Source organism: Anguilla anguilla, chromosome 18, assembly GCF_013347855.1.
Source record: "Anguilla anguilla isolate fAngAng1 chromosome 18, fAngAng1.pri, whole genome shotgun sequence".
Lineage (NCBI taxonomy): Eukaryota > Metazoa > Chordata > Actinopteri > Anguilliformes > Anguillidae > Anguilla > Anguilla anguilla.
In genome coordinates, this window is record NC_049218.1 from 5,167,938 (window position 1) to 5,188,169 (window position 20,232).

The 20,232-nt window shown below is 50.2% G+C and overlaps 1 protein-coding gene across 1 annotated transcript in view; it reads right to left on the reverse strand.

Moving 5' to 3' along the window:
- Nucleotides 1–11,994, reverse strand: part of tjap1 (tight junction associated protein 1 (peripheral)) — a 65,551-nt gene extending 53,557 nt beyond the window's left edge. Inside the window, 1 exon segment of the mRNA XM_035401091.1 lies at nucleotides 11,628–11,994. The gene's annotated coding sequence lies outside the window, so the exon portion shown is untranslated.
- Nucleotides 11,995–20,232: the final 8,238 nt, after the last annotated feature.

Consider the following 20,232-nt stretch of genomic DNA (forward strand, 5'->3'; position numbering starts at 1 on the left):
TCGGCGCGGGAATTTCGCGAGGGGGGGGGGGGGTGCGTATGCCGTTGCCAATACCGCAGGATTTCTGGCCCAGGAGAAGGGGGCGAAGCGACGAAAAAGGCAAGGAGGCAATCAGAGAGCCTGAAATGCGTTCGCTCTAACGGCTGCAATACTGCGGGGAGACACACATTTAGCCCTGAACTACACTTCCCAGAGCTCATCACCCCGATCATTATTATTAGATAACAAGATAGGTTTTATACAGGGCCCCTGCAGGAGCTGGGAAAAGAGAGGAGGAAGGGAGGGACGGAGGGAGGGAGGGAGGGAGAGAGAGTGAGAAGGTGAAAGACAGAAGAAAAAAAAACCTGCATTTAAAGTTCATGTCTGAGCAGGCAGGGACACGGCTGGGCTGGGGAGCCGTCTGCAGGAAGTTCAGGAGAAAAAAACAACCCGGCACAGAGCTGCTCGACGGGCACAGAGCCGTACCCACGGGCACAGAGCAGTACCGACGGGCACAGAGCCGTACCGACGGGCACAGAGCCATACCGACGGGCACAGAGCAGTACCGACGGGCACAGAGCAGTACCGACGGGTACAGGGCCTTACCGATGGGCACTGAGCTGTTAGACGGGCACAGGGCCGTACCGACGGGCACAGAGCTGTACCGACGGGCACAGAGCAGTACCGACGGGTACAGGACCTTACAGACGGGCACAGGGCCTTACAGACGGGCACAGGGCCTTACCGATGGGCACTGAGCTGTTAGACGGGCACAGAGCCGTACCCACGGGCACAGGGCCGTACCCACGGGCACAGAGCCGCTCGACTGTAAGCGGCTAGTCGGGCCCTCGGCAAACCGCAGGCAGACTGCAGGCAGGGAAACATTCAGCCAATGGCAGCCACACGTAACATTCAAATCCCAGCAGAGCCCCACAGAAAAGGCCACCGAACGGCACGTGCAGAAAAAGAAACCAAAAAGACGCAAGCGTCTCCACCACCGTGAAGGAAATCTGGGCTGCGCGAGATTAGATGGATTAAACCGGACGGAAAACGTTGATTGATGGGCGACGGAGGAGGAGGACGGGACGAGCGTGATTCATCACGAAAACGGGAATACAGGCAACGCGGGAAACACCGGGACGTCTTCTGACAAGCGTTCAGTCAATTATTCCTGAAACGCGCGCTCCTGCATGACAACAAGCATCACCGCCGGGCTGGGACTCTCTCTCCAAACCCCTCCCGGTGCGGGCCAGATTTGACTCAGGCTTCACGCTGGTGGGGGGAGTGCAGGAAGGGTGGGGGGAGGGGCAGTTTACCAGGATTCCTGCTTTCCATGTATTTATTCGAAAGAAGCGATGCAATTCCCACTCACGGCTGGGGGGGAAGGGGGAGGGGGGGAGGCCCTGTTGTTAATTAGTTCAGGTTCCCGCAAGACTCACCCCAGACCAAATATACCAGCCAGATGTGGACACTGAGCCCAGAGGTGTTGGGACGGGGCGCCACGCTCGTGTGGTAGAACTCGCGCGGCCTCTCGACAGGCCCCTGGGAACTCCCGGAAAATTCACCTCTTCTCACGTTCCGAGGGGACAACGGAAAAAACGGCAGGGGCCCAAGAGCAGGCAGGGGCCCAAGAGCAGGCAGGGGCCCGGAGCAGGCAGGGGCCAGGAGCCGGAGCAAGCAGGGGCCCAAGAGCGGGCAGGGGCCCGGAGCAGGCAGGGGCCCGGAGCCGGAGCAAGCAGGGGCCCAAGAGCGGGCAGGGGCCCGGAGCAGGCAGGGGCCCAAGAGCAGGCAGGGGCCCGGAGCAGGCAGGGGCCAGGAGCAGGCAGGAGGCCAGAGCAGGCAGGAGCCCAGAGCCGGCAGGGGCCAGAGCAGACAGGGGCCAGGAGCCGGCAGGGGCCCAGAGTAGGCAGGGGGCCAGGTGCCAGGAGCAGGCAGGGGCCCAGAGTAGGCAGGGGCCCAGAGTAGGCAGGGGGCCAGAGCAGGCAGGGCCCGGGTGGAGAGAGCTGAACTCTGCTTGATTAAGTGACAGGTCACGAGGCTGGTAGCACAGAGCTGAGCCGCTACGAGTCCGATCGGCGGCGAGCACCAGAGAGCGCCGGCTCAATGGCGCATCACGAATCGCTGAGCCCCCCCCCCCCCCGCAGAGCCCCCACCGAGGAGGACGACTGCGGGAAAAGGGTACCGCGGGAGGGGAGGGGTTTTTGTGTGGACTTTCCTTCAAAACGCTTCCAATTTACTTCAGAACATTCCCCAAGACGCACCGCGGGGCTTCTGTTAAGACGACGCGCTAGAGAACCAACCCCGCGTCCCCGCCAGTACTAAACGGGGGAAAAAACCGCGTCTCTCCGCCGATACGCCAATATTACTGCTGCCCCCCCCCCCCCCACACCCCCCCCACCCCCGCGTCTCCGCCCCCGAGTCCTGTGCAGTTTTACTGACACTCCAAATAGAAAATCAGGAGCTGAAGATCCCTGGGAGTCCAGCAGAGATATTGGACACGGATGAGCTGATCCAGAGCAGCGGCCCTTTCTCTTCATGCCGCTCTGTCGATTTTTACCCTGCAGTTAAACCCAGCAGCGCGGCGTTCAGAAAAACACAAGCACGCAGACAAACGCACAAGCTCACATACAAACGCACAAGCACACATACAAACGCACAAACTCACATACAAACGCACAAACTCACATACAAACGCACAAACGCACAAGCACACATACAAACGCACAAACTCACATACAAACGCACAAACACACGTACAAACGCACACGCACGCATACAAACGCACAAACTCACATACAAACGCACAAGCACGCAGACAAACGCACACGCACGCATACAAACTCACAAACTCACATACAAACGCACAAGCACGCAGACAAACGCACACGCACGCATACAAACGCACAAACTCACAAATGCACGTATACAAACGCACAAACTGACATACAAACGCACACGCACGCATACAAACGCACAAGCTCACATACAAACTCACATACAAACGCAGAAATGCACGTATACAAACGCACAAGCATGCATGCAAACGCACAAACACACATACAAATGCACAAGCGCACACACAAATGCACAACAGCGCATACAAATGCACAAGCACACATACAAACGCACAACAGCGCATACAAATGCACAAGCACACATACAAACGCACAAGCACACATACAAACACACACACAAACGCACAAGCACACATACAAACGCACAAGCACACACACAAACTCACAAGCACACACACAAGCGCACAGCTAACAGGGCGCACAGCTGACCCCTGACCTCAGCCCCTACGACTACAGCGAAGAATCGGTCAGGGCCTCAGACAATGTGGACACCGCTTAGCCAGAGATGGAAACCCATCCGCCGTCAGAAGACACTTAATGGCAGGTTTGTAAGAAGGGCCGTGTTATCAGAGATATCCTAACGAGACCAGCTCCGCCCTGCTCATTACAGCCGTTTACACTGGGAACATTAGCAGTACGCAGAAACGGGACAGTCTTACACCACGGGAAGCCCATTTCCACCCTTCCTTTTCTTTTTTTTTTTTTTTTTGCTTCAAAGCATTTGTTTAGTTTAATGGGGTGGAAAGAAGCTAAATGACAGGCGACTACAATTTTTTAAAACTACATTAAAATGCGAGTAATTTAACAACACCCCCCCCCCCCCCACCCAAATGACAAATACGGCAGCACTTCCCTGAAACAGATCCTCCCTCTAATACAAACAATGCCAAGAGACCATGAATGGGAGAGCGGAGTGTATGAAAATATATGTGACACCACGGGGGAAGAACCTCGATGACTGAGGACTGAGAGAGTGTCTGTGTGTGTGTGTCTGCGTGTGTGAGTGCGAGTGTGTATGTGCGTGTGTGCGTGTGTGCTGTGTGTGTGTGTTTGTGTATGTGCGTGTGAACATGTGTGTTGTGTGTGTGTGTTGTGTGTGCGTGCGTGTGTGTTTGTGTATGTGCGTGTTGTGTGTGTGTGTGTATTGTGTGTGCACACGCATGTGTGCGTGCGTGTGTGTTTGTGTGGCTGCACGCGTGTGCGTCTGAGAGTAAGAGTGTAACCGTGGTGCACGTGCCCCTGTGCGAGGACATTGTTGCCTCTGCCAGCTGGCAGCCCGGACTGATGCCCCCCCCCCCCCCCCCGCCACAGGAAGCGCCTCTGCGGCGGCCCGACCTCCGTCTCGGCGAGGCGCGCCCAGGGGAGGTCGGAACAACGCTGACGCTGCTCTTACCGCCATGATTCAGCGGCGCACGGGCGCAGGCCCATAATGCACCGCTCCGTCGCCGCCGCCGCCGCCACGCTCACGGCCATCGCTCAGGGCCCCCGGCAACCTTGGGACACACTCCAGTCTCTCCGACAGGAGGACCGGGGAGGGGGGGGGACCGGGACCGGGAGGGGGGGGGGGACCGGGACCGGGAGGGGGGGGGGGGGGCGGGGGGAACAAAGTGTGAGACGCGGATCGGGGGGGATAAATCATCCTCAGTGGCCCGCGTTCGACGGCACTTAAAATAGTATTTCATCGCTGTTAGCTAAACTGTTAGCTCCAGCAACCGCTTCTGAACACGCGTCTCTGTCCCGTTCTCTTCACCTGCTTTTAATTACTAACACAGAGAGAGAGAGGGAGAGAGAGAGAGGGAGAGAGAGAGACGGAGACGGAGACGGAGAGGGAGAGGGAGAGGGAGAGGGAGAGGGAGAGGGAGAGGGAGAGAGAGAGAGAAATGTCAGAGGCGGGAGGCTGTATCATTAACTGCCTGCCTGTCAATTTAAGCCTCAGGTTTCTTTACATCACAATGCGGGGGGGGTTGTTCTGAACGAAACCGCACGACCGCGCCGACACGGTTTCGAGGCAGCCCAGCCGCGTCTGCGTCTCCAGCGTCTCGTTATCGCGGTCTCGGGTACGAGGGAAAGCACCGTCACGGAAACAGCAGATTTAACGTGACTGACTGACTGAACAACGTGCTCGGCGAATCAGACAGCAGCTTTTATTCGAAAAAGCTGCTCTGAGCGGTGCGTCTGGGCCCAGCTCTCCGGTCAGGTTTCGCTCCGGAAGTCCCCAAAAACGACTGCACTGTACAGACACTGGAGCTGGCTGTGGTACGGAAGAAACCTGACGCCTTTTTGCGAAATAACATCCACCGTGATGATGTTTTCTTTTTTTTTTTTTAGGCAGAAGGCCGCAGGAACACCAGGCCCAGGCAGGGATACCAGGCCGGGCGGGAACCCAGTGGAGCCTGCCCACGACCGCGTGGTTACCGGGGGGGACGGGAGAATAAAGCAGGCCGCAGAGCCAGGGCCTGGAACGGGATCAGGAACCTGCTGGTGAGACCCGGCGAGCAGTTGACCAGGACCGCTCAGACGTGGCTCGGGGGGGGAGGGGGGCGGATCCCACCGGCCACCGAATATTAAAAAAAAAAAACAAGACATTTTACCAAAAATAAAAAAAACTAATAAATGAATAAATAAACCCTGAAATCTAATCTGACACAAATGACACACTCCAGACGCCTTTCCATTCTGCACCAGCAGGCTGGCTGCAGTATTGACTGCCTATGTGGGACACTCAGCAGAACAGAGCCAGTGTAATCAAATACTGAGCCATCCCCAAATACATAACTCTGCAGTTCCACAGGTTGCTGCTGAACAGGCAGAGTAAAAGAGTAAAAGAAGAAAAAATAAAAAAGATTTCAGCATCAAACATAAATTTTTTTTTTTTTAAAAACCTCTGCAGAAACTATCCAATTAAATGCATGTCAGAATAATCAGCATCAGACCTAATCCATAGTGAATACATTAGAGGATTTGCATGCTTGTGCGTATGTGTTTATGACTATGTGTGTGTATGCACGTATGGGTGTGTGTGAATGTGTGTACGCGTGAGTGCGTGTGTGTGCGTGTGAATTTGCGTGAATGCGTCAGTGAATCCGTGTGTGTGCGTGTCAGTATGCGTGCATGAATGCATGTGGGTGCAAGTGTGTGTGTGTGACTAAGCACCTGTGTGTGTGCGCGTGAGTGTGTGTGTGCGTATGTGTGTCCAGCTGAAGAAGGCATTCCCTGTGAACAGCATGCAGTAGTACTCCAGCCCGCCCAGAGCAGGCCCGGGGCACGGGGATGTGGGAAGCTCAGCCTGGGTGAGCAGCTGGGGGGGGCGGGGGGGGGGGGGGTCAGAAAGCACACAGAACAGGCTGGAGCACTCCACCTAGCCGTATGCTCCTTCAGCTCTCTCCCACACAGCGCGGCGAAGCCAGCGGCGCGGACACTAGCACGTTAGCACACTAGCGCTGAGAGACGGGCCTTTTCACCCTGGCGGGCAGCTGGGGAGGGGGGGCGGGGCCGTCACAGAGCACACAGCCCTGGCTTGGGGTACTCTACCGGGGCCGGATGCTCCTTCAGCTCTGTCCCCACAGAGCGCGACGAAGCCAGCGGCGCGGACGCTAGCACGTTAGCACGCTAGCGCTGAGAGACGGGCCTTTCCAGCGGCAGCCGTATGTCATCGCAGAGACACTGCGGCGGGCGGGGGGCTGGGCGGGAGGCGGGTTAATGCTCAACAAGGCTTATTTAAATGCTCAGCGGACTGTGAGCTCAGACGCTCAATGAATAAATGCGTTTTATAATTCATTCTGTGTCTTGCCGTAGAATTCTCCACCGCAGGTAAATATTTCCTTTCTTTTAATCTACTCGAAGACCGATGAACTGACAAGTCTGCGGGGTCAGTGTGTGTAAAGTCATGGTGTGTTATTCCAGTCGGCAGCGACACGGTGAGCCACACAACCCACGTAAGTACACGCAAAAATCTGCAGCAGGAGGTAACTTAAGAACCCAAAATCTTCCTGTTATTTAGGTACAGAGGGGGTCAGAGGATCCAAGGTCCAGAATGAGGAACAGAATGGTCAGAAATACAGGTACAGCGCAGGTACATTTTGGTTCCTCAGGGAACAAATCTCCCAAATGTACCCTGAAACGTACAACGTACAGTATGTTCTATTTGAGTACTAACGAGTACCTTTCACAAGCAAAAAAAAAAAAAAAAGGCACAAATGAATTATGTATTATGAGAGGTGCAAATTTATGTACATAATGGGTACCATGCCAGCGACAAGTGTTTGTACCTTTAAAGTCATTTTTCGTACCTTTTTTTGTTCCTGAGATTGCAGGTGAAAAACGCCCAAGTGCCACCATCAACACGATGTAGCTACAGCAGCGAGAACAGCCAATAGCTCTGACACTCGCGGCAGGAATACCCAATAGGGCCTTAATTTACAACTCAAAGCCAGGCAAACTTTATTGACCTTAAGTAATCCCCGGGAAACAAAAGCCAAAAAAATAAATAAATACTGTAAATGGGCATGCCATTGTTTCCCGTTGTCATGTTTTTCGTCGTTGTTGCTATTGGCTCATTTGCATCAGGAAGAAAAAAAAGAAAGAAAAAAGAAAAAAAAAAAAAAAGTTTGCCGCGACTTAAGGCTTCACGCTGACGGAGAATTTGTAGCGGGTCGCTAATGAATGGGCCGAGGCCAGCCAGACACTGAAAGAAACCAAAAAGCCCAGCAGCGGGGGCGCGATGAGAGCACGTGGTTCGGGCAGAGTCGATTTGCACAAGAATCGCCCGCCCCTGAAGTGGCCCAACTCCCGGTGGGCCCCGGGGAGCCTGCGGCCTGCCGAGCTGAAAAGAAACAGCCCCCCCCCACCCCACCCCACCCCCCCACCCCCCCGCCCTTTCGGCAGCCTCTCGGCATCTCCCGGACAGAAAACAGCAGCTCCGTCCCCCGACAAACTCCCCAAGGGGGGACCCAATATTTACACGCCCGCGTCCGAGCTGCTGGCATTCCAAACGGATTCCTCTGTCGCGCTGCCAAAAAAAAGAAAAAAAAGAAAAGAGATCCACCCTGGAATTTGTGCCCAGGGTGGGGTATATCAGACCCAGACTAGTCCATCGCACGCACGCACGCACGCATGCACACGCCACACACACTCACGCACGCACGCACGCACACACACACACACACACACGCCACACACACTTGCGCACGCACATACACATACACGTGCTACCATGTGCGCACACACATACGCACGCACGCACGCACACACCACACACTCGCGCACGCACATACACATACACATGCTACCATGTGCGCACACACATACGCACGCACGCACGCACACGCCACACACACTCGCGCACGCACGCACTACCATGTGCACACACACACACACACTCGCGCACGCACATACGCGCGCACACGTGCACAAAACCAACCGCGCGTACCTTCTGCCTTTCCTACCCTATCCATCATGGATGCAGAGCAGTTCCAGCAGCCCAATCCACCCGAGTACCGTTCATTCTCGGCGGCACCTGAGGAAAGTCAACCGTTCGCTTTTTTAGAAAAACACCTTCAGAGACGGCAGACTGAAGTGCTTTCAGGCGTCCCGTTCCTCAACGTGACTGGCTGCACCCAACGTTCCCAACACAACGAGAGAACGGAACAGAGCAGCCGCACTTCACAAGGTCCAATTACGAGGATCACTGAATGCGGGTCCGACAGGAGGAGGGAAAACGGCAAAACACGACGCTGCCGAAGAGCCAGGGAGCCAAGGAGCTGAAGGCTAATTACCCTGGTCCCCGGTCCCCGGGCCTGACCCGCATTATCTGCCTCGAGCTGGATCTCACTGAGAGGGGGTCCAATTCCAGGCGAAAGGAGCTGGGGGAACCCAGTGCAGCAGTTATCCACTTTCTCCAAATCACTTACAAGTTACAACCCCCAAACCCCCCGCCCGCTCCCCCCTACTTGCCATGAGGTGCACACCAGTGGCGCTACTTGGCTCTAATCTCTCTAAATCCCTCCACAAACATTTCACACCGCTAGCCTCCTTAATTGATCGGTCTCAGTGGGCCCGCATTACCATATCATAAACTGGAGCAAATAGGTCAGCTGCGGGACTTATGCTGACTTACAAACACGCGCGTATGCATGACAGTTCGTGCAATAAGTGGTGGCTCGCGTAGGACAGAAGGCACAGAGGGGTTTGTCTCCAGCTCGGCGTATTCCCCAAGTTCCTGTCGCTTGCAGGATGGAGATCAGAAGGAAAGCTTAGCGCCGCTGACAGCTCTTTAAAGGCGGTTTCCTGCGCGGGTGTCCGCGTGAATGAGCCGGCGGGAAGATCCCCTTCATTGGAACAGACGTTTGCAGAAGAGCCCTGTCCGCGCTGCTGTCAGGCAACACCTCTGGCTCGAACGAGAGCCTCCGCTCACAGCGCGTGCCAGCAGTCTGCGTCTCCCGTCAGGGCGGGCGAGCGAGCAGACGGGATCGGCCGAGGAAAACGATCGGCGGCAAAACGCAGGAAATTAAACCCCGAAAGCAGACATCGGGAGGAGGAGCTGTCCCCATTGTGGCCCAGAGATTAGCCCATGGTCCACGCGTTACCCGTGTTAGCACATCGAGGAATTTGAAAATCTGAATAAGCCATAATCAACTCACACCATTCTCCATTTGTAATGGTTAGCCTTCTCCAGTGAGCATTGCAAAAAAAAAAAAAAATTGGAAGCTAAAGATTCATTTTCACTGGCCATTATAAACTGTAATCTCCACGTCATTCAAATAGCTAGACAGCAACAGGCATCATCAGGTGTAACGGTGCAACGACCGAAATACTAATAAAACATGCAAGAACCAAAGTACAACAGGTAACCATCATGGATTGCCACTCTAATAAAAATCCGCACATCCAGTTTAATTTGATACGACCCGTGCCGTTCAAAGACATCAGTCCTTATGTCCCTCTTTCCGTAACTCGAGGCAAGTCCTTTCATCCTTGTGAGCCACTAACCTGAGGGGTAGCGAGACTAATTCAGTGGCACATTATTCAAAATGTACCATGTTTATTTTAACTTAATTCATCGTCTGCATTATGCAGACAACAGACCCGTGCCGATGCAAATTGAGCAGACTAGGACCGTCACGCTGTTGTTGTACATAAATTTCCTCTGGTACCAGATCGCACCTTCTGACTGCACACATGAATGACCACGCAGATGAGACAACAAGCGAAAACGAGCAACCTTCAGCTTAGGCACGACTCGCATCTTTGCGCCGTTCGAAGTCCAATGTTCTCGCAGGGATGTGGCAAGAGACGTATCATAGTGGCTTCAAGCGCACGTATCAGCATTCATAAATTCGTCAGCCTTAAAATGATTAACGATAAAAAAACATACACTGAACTGTGCACTTCGTTCCGTATCCGTTTCCATAGACACGTGCATAATGAAATCCAGCAAGTAAATCACTCGCAACAATTCAAAATACAAGTTACACAATGAAATTGTTGCAAAACAATTTAAATGTTCAAGGCGAATGGCAAATTACGTGGGATTTAGACAGAAATATTGTATATTTTCAAGTTCTTGGCCAGTAAGTTTACTCACCAAAACGAGTCCAACTACATTCCAAATGCCGTTCATCAGTCAAACATCCAATTATTTAGCGAGCTAAGGTTAGCTATACAATCACATGCTCCGCACCTTACAAGTGCAAGCTGGACAATATTTGCCGCATGAAATACGCTAATTGCAATTCCATTCATACAACTGGGAGCTGGCTATTGCTGCGACTAGTGTACTAGCTAACGACGTAAGCAAAACATCTTGCATCAACCAGAGTAGCGTCTTGACTGTCAAAACTATCGTAACTCGTTCTCTAATCCGCGTCTAACGTTACCAAAGGCAAAAACCATAATCGGTGTTCGTGGCTGTGGCGGTTCCGAGCTGATATGGTCGACACCATTACTTCTCTGATCTTATCTCGGTTGCTATCGCGTCAGCTATATCCACATAGCTACCGAGGTACCTGTAGCAAGAACACGTTATCCAATCTTTTGATCGGTTAGGTAACGCTTCATTGCCAAGTTAAGAAAATTGAAAAGAAGCCACATTATATGTATTCATACAATCCGCTACGGCATGTAAAACGTGCATAAAATATAAAAATTAACTGATTCATGTTATGATACTGACAAAAACGTGTGCAGTGATATAGCTTGTTAGGTACCTGGCATGCTAGCTCACACGCTAACGTTAGACATCCAAGTTAGTCCACCCAATAATAGAGCTAGCCTGCCACAAAACTAGTTAAGATTATTCAAATCACCTAAAATCGACCATACCAGGTACACAGCTAACTGTTAATCGGCGTATTTAAAATATTAGCGAAATGCCTTCTTGTGTTGTCAGTATTGACTAAACGGACTGCCTACGGTGATGTCCGATTTCCACTAAATGACAGACTTGCCGTAACGTTAAATTATTTTTATCGAATGCGCTAGCACGCCTGCTAGCCAGCAACTTTATTCCAAGGTCTTTTCCAACTATACAACCGGGAATTGGTAATAAAACGAATTGTATGATTTTTGACATTTAAGCCTTGTCGACTCAAGGGTGTCTCCGTATGTGAATCATTCAGTCAACGTTAGCACTCTAGGCTAGCGGCAATTCGGCTGGGCTCCCTGGCCCACATCTAGCCGGTGTAAGCGATCGATGCATTTAAAATGATAAATGTAGCTTACTAAAAATTTCAGTATCATACTAAAGACACAGTAACTATCCTAGTACGATTTTACATTATATGAATTCGATCTTACCTCTTCAGTCTCCAATCACTGCCAGTCACACCCTGCGGACGCAAAATTCAATACGGACTCTGTGCGGGATAATAAAGTTTATCCGCTTTTTTTCCTCTTGAGCGGACACCGCAGTAGCAGCTACGGTTACGTTAGCAAGCTAGCTGTAGCTTGTAAGTTATCCAGTCGTTCCTGATCAGTGTCGTAAATGCACACAGTGTGTCCAGTAAGCTACCTATCTAACCACCTGATACCTCTCCTCGAGTTTCCAATCTCGCTGTTGGTGTCTATCCGCGTTTCGGCTATTTCTGTTTTCAGATAAAGTTTATCTCCTTCTCCCCTCCTCTGCCGCCATCTTTCCCCGCAGGGCACGCCGGGTAATCCTCAGGAATCCCCACGTACTGCGCGTCCTGACGTGATGTTGGGGGGTTTTTTTTCGGAAAGGAGACGGCAGGTGCTGTCCTCCCCAAAGTCATTTGTGGGTTGACAGTGCATGGACGAGTTGACACCCAACATCCGACTTAGTCAATAAGACGTCTTGAAATGTGCAAGAACGGTCACGGTATTCCCAATCCAACAATAAATTTAACTTAGCCAAATTACATTTTGTTCACTAAAACTGAGATTTCACTAGGCTACATCATTGGAAAGCAGGCTGTTCATTTCCCATACATAAATTTTGTGTCGTTTTGCACGAAGATAAGCTCTGTTCTGAAGACAATGTGGAGTTATTGTTTGAAACATTGTTTAGAGAAACCCACTGAGATTTGTACGGAAACAATTCAGCACTGTAGCGACTCAAAACAACAATTTATCACAGGGGGGGAAAAAAACAAAAGAATGTAGGCTAACTTGTGAATTCTGTCTCACTCTATTCATGACAGAAATAAATATGCTCAATTGTCTTTTTATGACATCTAGAACATGTTTTTGTTATCCTACGAGCTGTGACAAATCATTTATTCAGCCTTATGTGTCACAGTCCAAAGAGGTAAAAAAAAATTGAAATATTTATATTTATGCATAGATTTTACATTTTGAATCCTAATGAAGAATACAACTGTAGCTTTGTGCAGTAAGAAAGGGAACATCCAAACAGATTAAATGCTTTTCATTAGAGACCTTTAAGTCCCATTCACCTGCAGGCTAGGACCCCGTGGGCATTTGCAGGCCAAATAACTAAATTTGTAACTCTTTCTTTTACTTTTAAAATCACTCACATATATAACAGAAATGGACCTCACCCCCGCAACTAACAAAAATGTCCTCCTCCTGAATCAAGGTATTTTCTCATCTAAGGCCCACCCATTTAGCAATTACCCAATCAGTAATTAAATAACTCCAGTAAATAGCTCCTGCTCTCACCTCTTCTCCAAACTATGGAATCCTGGTAAAGGGAGGCCGGGTGATGCAAATATTTTTTTTGCCCCAGTGTGGGAAGAGCTCAGTCTGGCTCCCACCGCCAGACATCTCCGCAAAAAAAAAGAAAGAAAACACAGCAGCGATCGTAGCAAATGTCTCGCTCTGCCGGGAGCTGAGCTATGAGGGGGTGAATCACCATTTTTGTCACTGAGCATCCGGTCGGGAAAAAAAAAAAAAAAAACCGAGACGAGCTTTCCGAGTATGAAGGCCCCTCTGGCTGTGGTAGGGAACACTGGCCAGGGACTCGACACCAGGTGGCAGTAAAGCGAGGCACGTTGCCATGGCGTAACCAGGGCACTACAAAGCACCCATTTGTTCATTGGCTATTGAATGCTAAGATACAATCAAACAGATTGCAGTGATTCGGCTTACTCAGCCACTACAGAAAGGCTTAGCTCAAGGCTACGTCCACTCTCGTCTCTTCAAGGTCACACTGACCCAAGCGATGATATGGTTGATATGGCGGTGGTGCCACCATAACTGAACCGACACAATTTTGGTAATGAATCATAATCATCTGATGCAGTATGCCAATCACCATAAATGCAAATGATAAGAACGATGTTATGACAAATTATATCAAAGGAATCCAAACTCCACAAAAACAAAAAACAAAAAAAACACACAATGTAAATAAGTGATTGCTGAATTATGTTATCTTTATGTTATCTACCTTTTTGTACGAATATTAGGCTGCAGCCTAAATGCAGAGAAGGTAAAACTTTGCATTGTACCTCGTAGAATTAAGGAAAGTTAGCATTAAAATGTCTCAAACACTCAGTGGCAGACAATTCTCTAAAATATTTGGATGAAGTTGTAACATAAATAAACAATGAAGCCCTGCCCTCACTGTTTGCAAAAGCAAAAATCAAGACGGAAGCCCACAGTCTAAGAAAATGTTAAGCCCATAGATATCTTCGTGAAATAACACCTTTACAGCGCTTTTAAAATAAAATAAAAATATTCTAGAGAACAGACATGTTTCGGCCCAAGCTTTGTTCACCGTCTAGCTTTGTGACCCACCCACGTGCCAAAACTAAAAGCAGAACAGCCCGTATACCGTCACGCAGGACTCGAGCTTTGTTTGACCCATAACACTTGATTGGATACAATGAGATACGTGTATTTTGTGTAAACAAACCGAAGTACTGACGGATATGATCTTCAGACACAATACCTGAAGAGCAGTTACCGGTACCAGTATTTCTCTTGGTGCAATAGCAACAGAACGCAGTGATTGGAATCGAAACAGCGCGACGGACATGAATGTACTCTTATGTATAACGATTGACACAATTGCTGCTTTCCGGTAGCTGCGACAATTTGCAAAATATCCAATTGGTGGGCTACCGACGGCTATAATTGCCCAAAACTAAATCGTGGTCTGATTTTCATAAGGCTACGGTCCCTGCAGAACAATTAAGTGCGCCAACGTAGGCTATCTGAGTCCCATGAGCGTGCTCCGTTCCCCTCTGCCATCGGCTGCCTGCCGTTTGCCTCGAGCAACATTTATTTGCCTCAGTTTGAGATTGTTCCTGACCGACCGCTTGAAAAACCCATTCGTGGCACAGCAGGAAAATCTGCCGCTCTTCAGCTGAGTTAGCATGCATGACGAGACGCGTCAACGTGGGACAGGATGTGTGACAGCACGGCCGAATCAGTTCGCCGTAGGATTCCAATAAATGTCCACGGGGGTGCAAACTAATGCATTTATGCTTTTTCAAATTACGATGATACCACATAACCTAGTCAAGTCAAGACTGCAGGGATATGGCTAATTTATTCTTCCCGGGTCTCAATAATTCAAATGAGCTGTTTATTAGCTCGTATTGCGGTCCACTCCGCAGACCCTACCTGTGAATGCATAATGGGGTGGAATTATACCCTCGGCTGCAGTTAGACCCAGACTGTGCGCAGATCAGTGAAATCTGAAATACAAATAAAGCTCACTCACAGCAAACAAAACATGAACTATAAACGGATACATATCAAACAAACAATTACAAGGTGATTGTTCAGTGCAAAGGTTGGACCGGTGTATAGATATGATTGTTATACTCTAAATGAGGCTTCCAATAACACGTAATAAAACAGTCTTTTACTGAGCAATAAAATATTTCCCCACAATATTATTCACTGATATTGCAGGAACAGTCATGCAGATAAACTGCACTAACTTGCATTTTATACATTATTCATTTATACAGTTGCATGGTAAGTAAAGACATATGTCACAGAAGTATCTATAGCTTACTACAGCCGTCTCCTTCCTGATATTCTAACCTGTAACCTTTAGATACAAGCCTAAACCTTTACCACTCCCATAATCCATGCAGGCACAGCGATTGGACCACAACGCAAAAATAAAGAACTGATTTAATTGCTTTTTTTTTAATGACGCCACCTTTCATGCTATCAAACCCCTGATATGCAGACAGTGTATCTAATTACACAATCCAGCAATGGTGTGACAATGGAACTCATTTTTTAAAATCATATCATAGGAACTGCATATTCCTTTAAGTAGGAATTTGATACATTGAGGGTTGATTTGAATAGATTCTATGTTAAAATGTGAATTATCAGCACTATTCCTGAACATTCATACTCTGAAGATTCATTCATAATCTAGGATCTATATGGACTTCCATGATGCTGTATTTTTTAACATGTAATACTAGGGAAAGCCACAAGGGGAGGACAGGTGTCAATTATTACTCTGATTATACACTTAAGAATATCTAGTGCTTCAAAGGTTGAGCTGCAAGTTAAAGAGTGTAACCCATGGTTTACCATATATTAAAATATATATATACTCAACGTCTGTAAGAAAGACAGGCCTAGTAATTTCCCCAATTTGATATGGGAGCCAGAATATTATCCAATGAAACACAAAAATGCAAACAGATTATGATAAACTAAAATGTTTCTTCAAAAAATCTTTCCTCCCTGTAAAGAAGAATAAAAGCGGTGAAGATCAATATTTACTGCCATATATCCAGTGCTTCAAATGGTCAACAAAATAAGTCCTCGAAAAAACACACTTTGAACTTCGTGTCTGAATGCAGTGACATTTGAAAATGCTGAGGAGGGAGGCTCCAAGGAGAATACTCAGAGAAAAGGCTGAAGCTCTCTTTCGATATTAAGCTGTGTCTCTTTCCCCCTTAAAGCCGCTCGGACAAGCTACTCGTCGCACCGCAAAACATGAAACGTTAATGGGAATATCAAAAGGAAATGCATCTGGACCTATATGCAGTCTCATTACATGCCATTATCCGTTCCTGTTAAGGTGGGTCTTTTTTTTTTTTTTTTTGTTGCTGCATGCACTAATTAAAACGTATCGGGTGCACACTTCAATAACCCGCCTCTGCTTTAATTGCCGTGCCATTATACTTTACGGCCGTAAATGTCATTGTGGAAATAACAAGTGCTGACGAGGAAACTCCCGTACTGCCACTGGCACCATCTGAAAGTTCATTATCCGTCCCAAAATATCAGCTTCAATTGTTTTTAATTGCTTCAGCGGATAGTAGTAGTTCCAGATGCAATCCACCGGCTCAGTGTCTCAACGTTTAAGACCTGAAAGCCGTCTTTCTAAGAAATTATACGGTTCCGGGGGCCGAGCTGTCACACAGGAGCCGCACCACGATGGCTGGAGTTTTATAGACCCCCCCCCAACGTCAATCTCATGGTGCTGTGGATTAATTACTCCTCACAAATGATCAAATCTCTGCAATGGAAGCCTTGCAATTACAGTCTTGTTTATCTTGCTGTGGCTTAAACCTCTGAGTACTCTCATAAGGTGGGGTATTTCTGGTGATAGAGCCATTTGAGTGGAGTCAGAGGAAGACCTTTGACCAGCAGGGGTTGCTAGAGAGCGACGAATGTGGAACCCTGTCTGACTGAACCCTCCTCCTATTCCCCTGGGTGATGCAGTCACCAAACTGTGCAGCACCCTATGGAGCTACAGGCCATGCCCGTGGTTCGGAATCGATCCAAGGCCCGCGAGGCTCATCCCTGTACCACGGCGCAGTGCCTTAGCCGAATGAGCCACTCAGCAGCACCTTCAGCGTCTTATCCTGATCCACACATATTTTGCATAAAATGGCATTAATACCCGTTCCACCCACCCACCCCTCACCCCCATCCACCCCCCCCCCCCCCCCCACCCCCCCCCCCCCCCCACATCAGTGACATCTCCTTTCCACAGCCAGCCAATCAGCAAGCGTGGGGGGAGTGTGACGTCCCAGCGTTCCGTCCTGCCGCATTACACCCCGTTTTAATTAGAAATAAAACGCGGCGGCAGAGAGCGCACCTGCGGCCAAGGTGCGTGATGGATTCACAGCCGCCTCGTCTGTTATTAATAACAAGTCAGGAGCGAAGTCAGATGACAAATCCCTCAACATGCGAAGTGTTTGTCTGACAGATTGGACTCGGCGGGGAAAAAAAAAAAAGCCGTACATCTCTGCCTGGGTTTGTCTTGTAATCACGTTCAGCGCGTAAAACATCTGTTCATGGTTTACATTCTCCCTCTTTTTCTTTTTTTTTTGACATTTAAGAGCCGGTGTAAATTTAAGGAATATTGCCGCCGAGCAAATGGAGTCTTCTGCGCTGAAGAGGGTAAAGCGCGTGTTAAAATTAAAGAGGGTCCCATAAACCGGCACTCTATGAAGACACTTAGACCTGATTGTAATAATCATTTTTTAATAACCTGTTTTGCGCTAACAATAAAAAAAACCTCAATTCGTATTGACCTCGGGCCAGGTCCTAACCTTATTAATACCTTAAACCTTGTAAGGACGTCACCTTTAGCCATGACCCTTAACCTGGAATTCACACCTCCAGGGGCTGTTAAGACCTCCGAGCTGTGTTCTTCCGCGGAGCGAGGTACACCGTGGACAGGATTACCGCATTACAAGTGCAAGTGCAGCTCAGCCTGGCGGAACTCTTTGTGTTCACAACACCTTCACTGGGGAAGCTTCTGCAGGGGCTTCTGCATGGGGCTTCTGCATGGGGCTTCTGCATGGGGCTTCTGCATGGGGCTTCTGCATGGGGCTTCTGCATGGGGCTTCTGCAGGGGCTTCTGCATGGGGCTTCTGCATGGGGCTTCTGCATGGGGCTTCTGCAGGGGCTTCTGCATGGGGCTTCTGCATGGGGCTTCTGTAGGGGCTTCTGCATGGGGCTTCTGCAGGAGCTTCTGCATGGGGCTTCTGCATGGGGCTTCTGTAGGGGCTTCTGCATGGGGCTTCTGCAGGGGCTTCTGCATGTGGCTTCTGCAGGGGCTTCTGCATGGGGCTTCTGCATGGGGCTTCTGCATGGGGCTTCTGCCGGGGCTTCTGCATGGGGCTTCTGCATGGGGCTTCTGCATGGGGCTTCTGCATGGGGCTTCTGCATGGGGCTTCTGCCGGGGCTTCTGCATGGGGCTTCTACATGGGGCCTCTTTCAAAGCAAGGGCACCCTTCAGGCCGGCCAAGCGAAAACGGCAGGAGGAAAGACCTGCCAAGACACCCCAGGGCTGTTTAATCACCATTTTACCACTTTTGCCCCTCAGAACTGAACCGCAAGTAATGGGCTAATCATTACTGATGCAATTACCCATTGCAATTGTGGTCACACAATAGCGCACACACAAAAACAAAAAAAAAACACAAAAAAAACCGCACTGCTGCACCTCTGGTGCTCTAGGAAATTGATTAGCCCGCGTGCATTTATTCATTAGCGCTCATTATGGGGTGGCTGCTTGTTATCGGTGCCCATGGCAATCAGGCAATCTGTTTCAAATCTGCCCTTTCTTGTCTGGGTTGATTGCTGGCCTGCAGCTGAGAGAGCAGCTGGCCACCCAGGACCCCAGGACCCCAGGACCGGAGGGGGGGTGGGGGGCGGCTATTTTTGCGGCGCCCGATGACAGGCCCGGTAGATCTTGACGGGGGACCTCAGAGACCCTCCTGCATTCCACTGGCCCGGGCCAAAGCGTGCTGGGCCGGGCCGCGTGCGCGAGGAGAACAACGGCCAGCGCCCCTCGCCTTAAACAATGGGCCACACCGCTCTTCTAGCCACGGGAGAAATGGCAGGCATGCCCCACTGCTTCAGTTAGGAGGGTCCTGCTGGCAGCTGCTGTCCTAGTCCAGCCCAGCCCAGCTCCCCCTCCACCACCACCCCACCCCACCCCACCCCACCCCCACCATTTTGTTATTTTAAAAATGCCTTCTGGACAATTCTCCTTTCCAAGGCTGTGTTTATGATGAAGCACGACGTGAATGCGCCGTGAGGGGGGGGGGTGGGGGGGGGGGCGGTCGGTGCTTGTGTTTCGGTACACGGATACCCAGAGATGACAGCATCGGTATAAAAGTAATCTGGGGGGGGGGTTCAGACTTCAAAGGACGTAGGGTCCCGCGCCAAACCGAAATAGCGTCACATTTCAGCACGCTCGCCCCCCCCCCCCGCCCCCCAGCACTGAATTTCCCTCCTCGTGGAAGATGGGGTAGCCAGGAGACGCAGTGGACCCGGGTTGGGGACTGACACAAAGGCCAGCTGCTGAAGTCTTGGCCAAAATCCAATGCCCAGGTGCCAATGAAAGTGGACCCGTTACATCACATTACATTACAGGCATTTAGCAGATGCTCTCATCCAGAGCGACTCACATAACTTTTTACATCGTGTTTTGCATCGCATCCATTTGTACAGCTGGACACGTACTGAAGCAATGCAGGTTAAATACCATGTTCAAGAGTAATAGTGTGCTACCTGGGAATCGAACCAGTGACCTTTAGGTTACAAGACCAGCGCCTTACCCATTGTACTACATTGCCGACTGCATTGTACTACACCGGTGGATGTGGCTAAAAATCTGTAACCATAACCTACGCCCATTCTCAGACACGACTGCTCAATCTGGGACGGCAAGGAGACCTGACAAACATTGGGAGGGGGAGTTCACACTTCCTGGAGTCACGCTGCGCTCACCCTACGGAGGCGGATTCGACGCCGGCCGCGTACGCATCCGAGACAGCTGGCCCCTCCCCCCCCAGCCGGCGAGCGTACATGAGAGCCACAAACTGGAGGTGTTAATAGGAGAGAGAGCTTTAGGGTAAACCGTTTTCTCGCGGGAGAACGAAGCGGAGGTTCACACTCCCATCCGCTCTGAAGAATCCGTTGCCTCAAAAGGGAAATCGCATTGCTTTCGGTACCGCACAGCACCCCGACG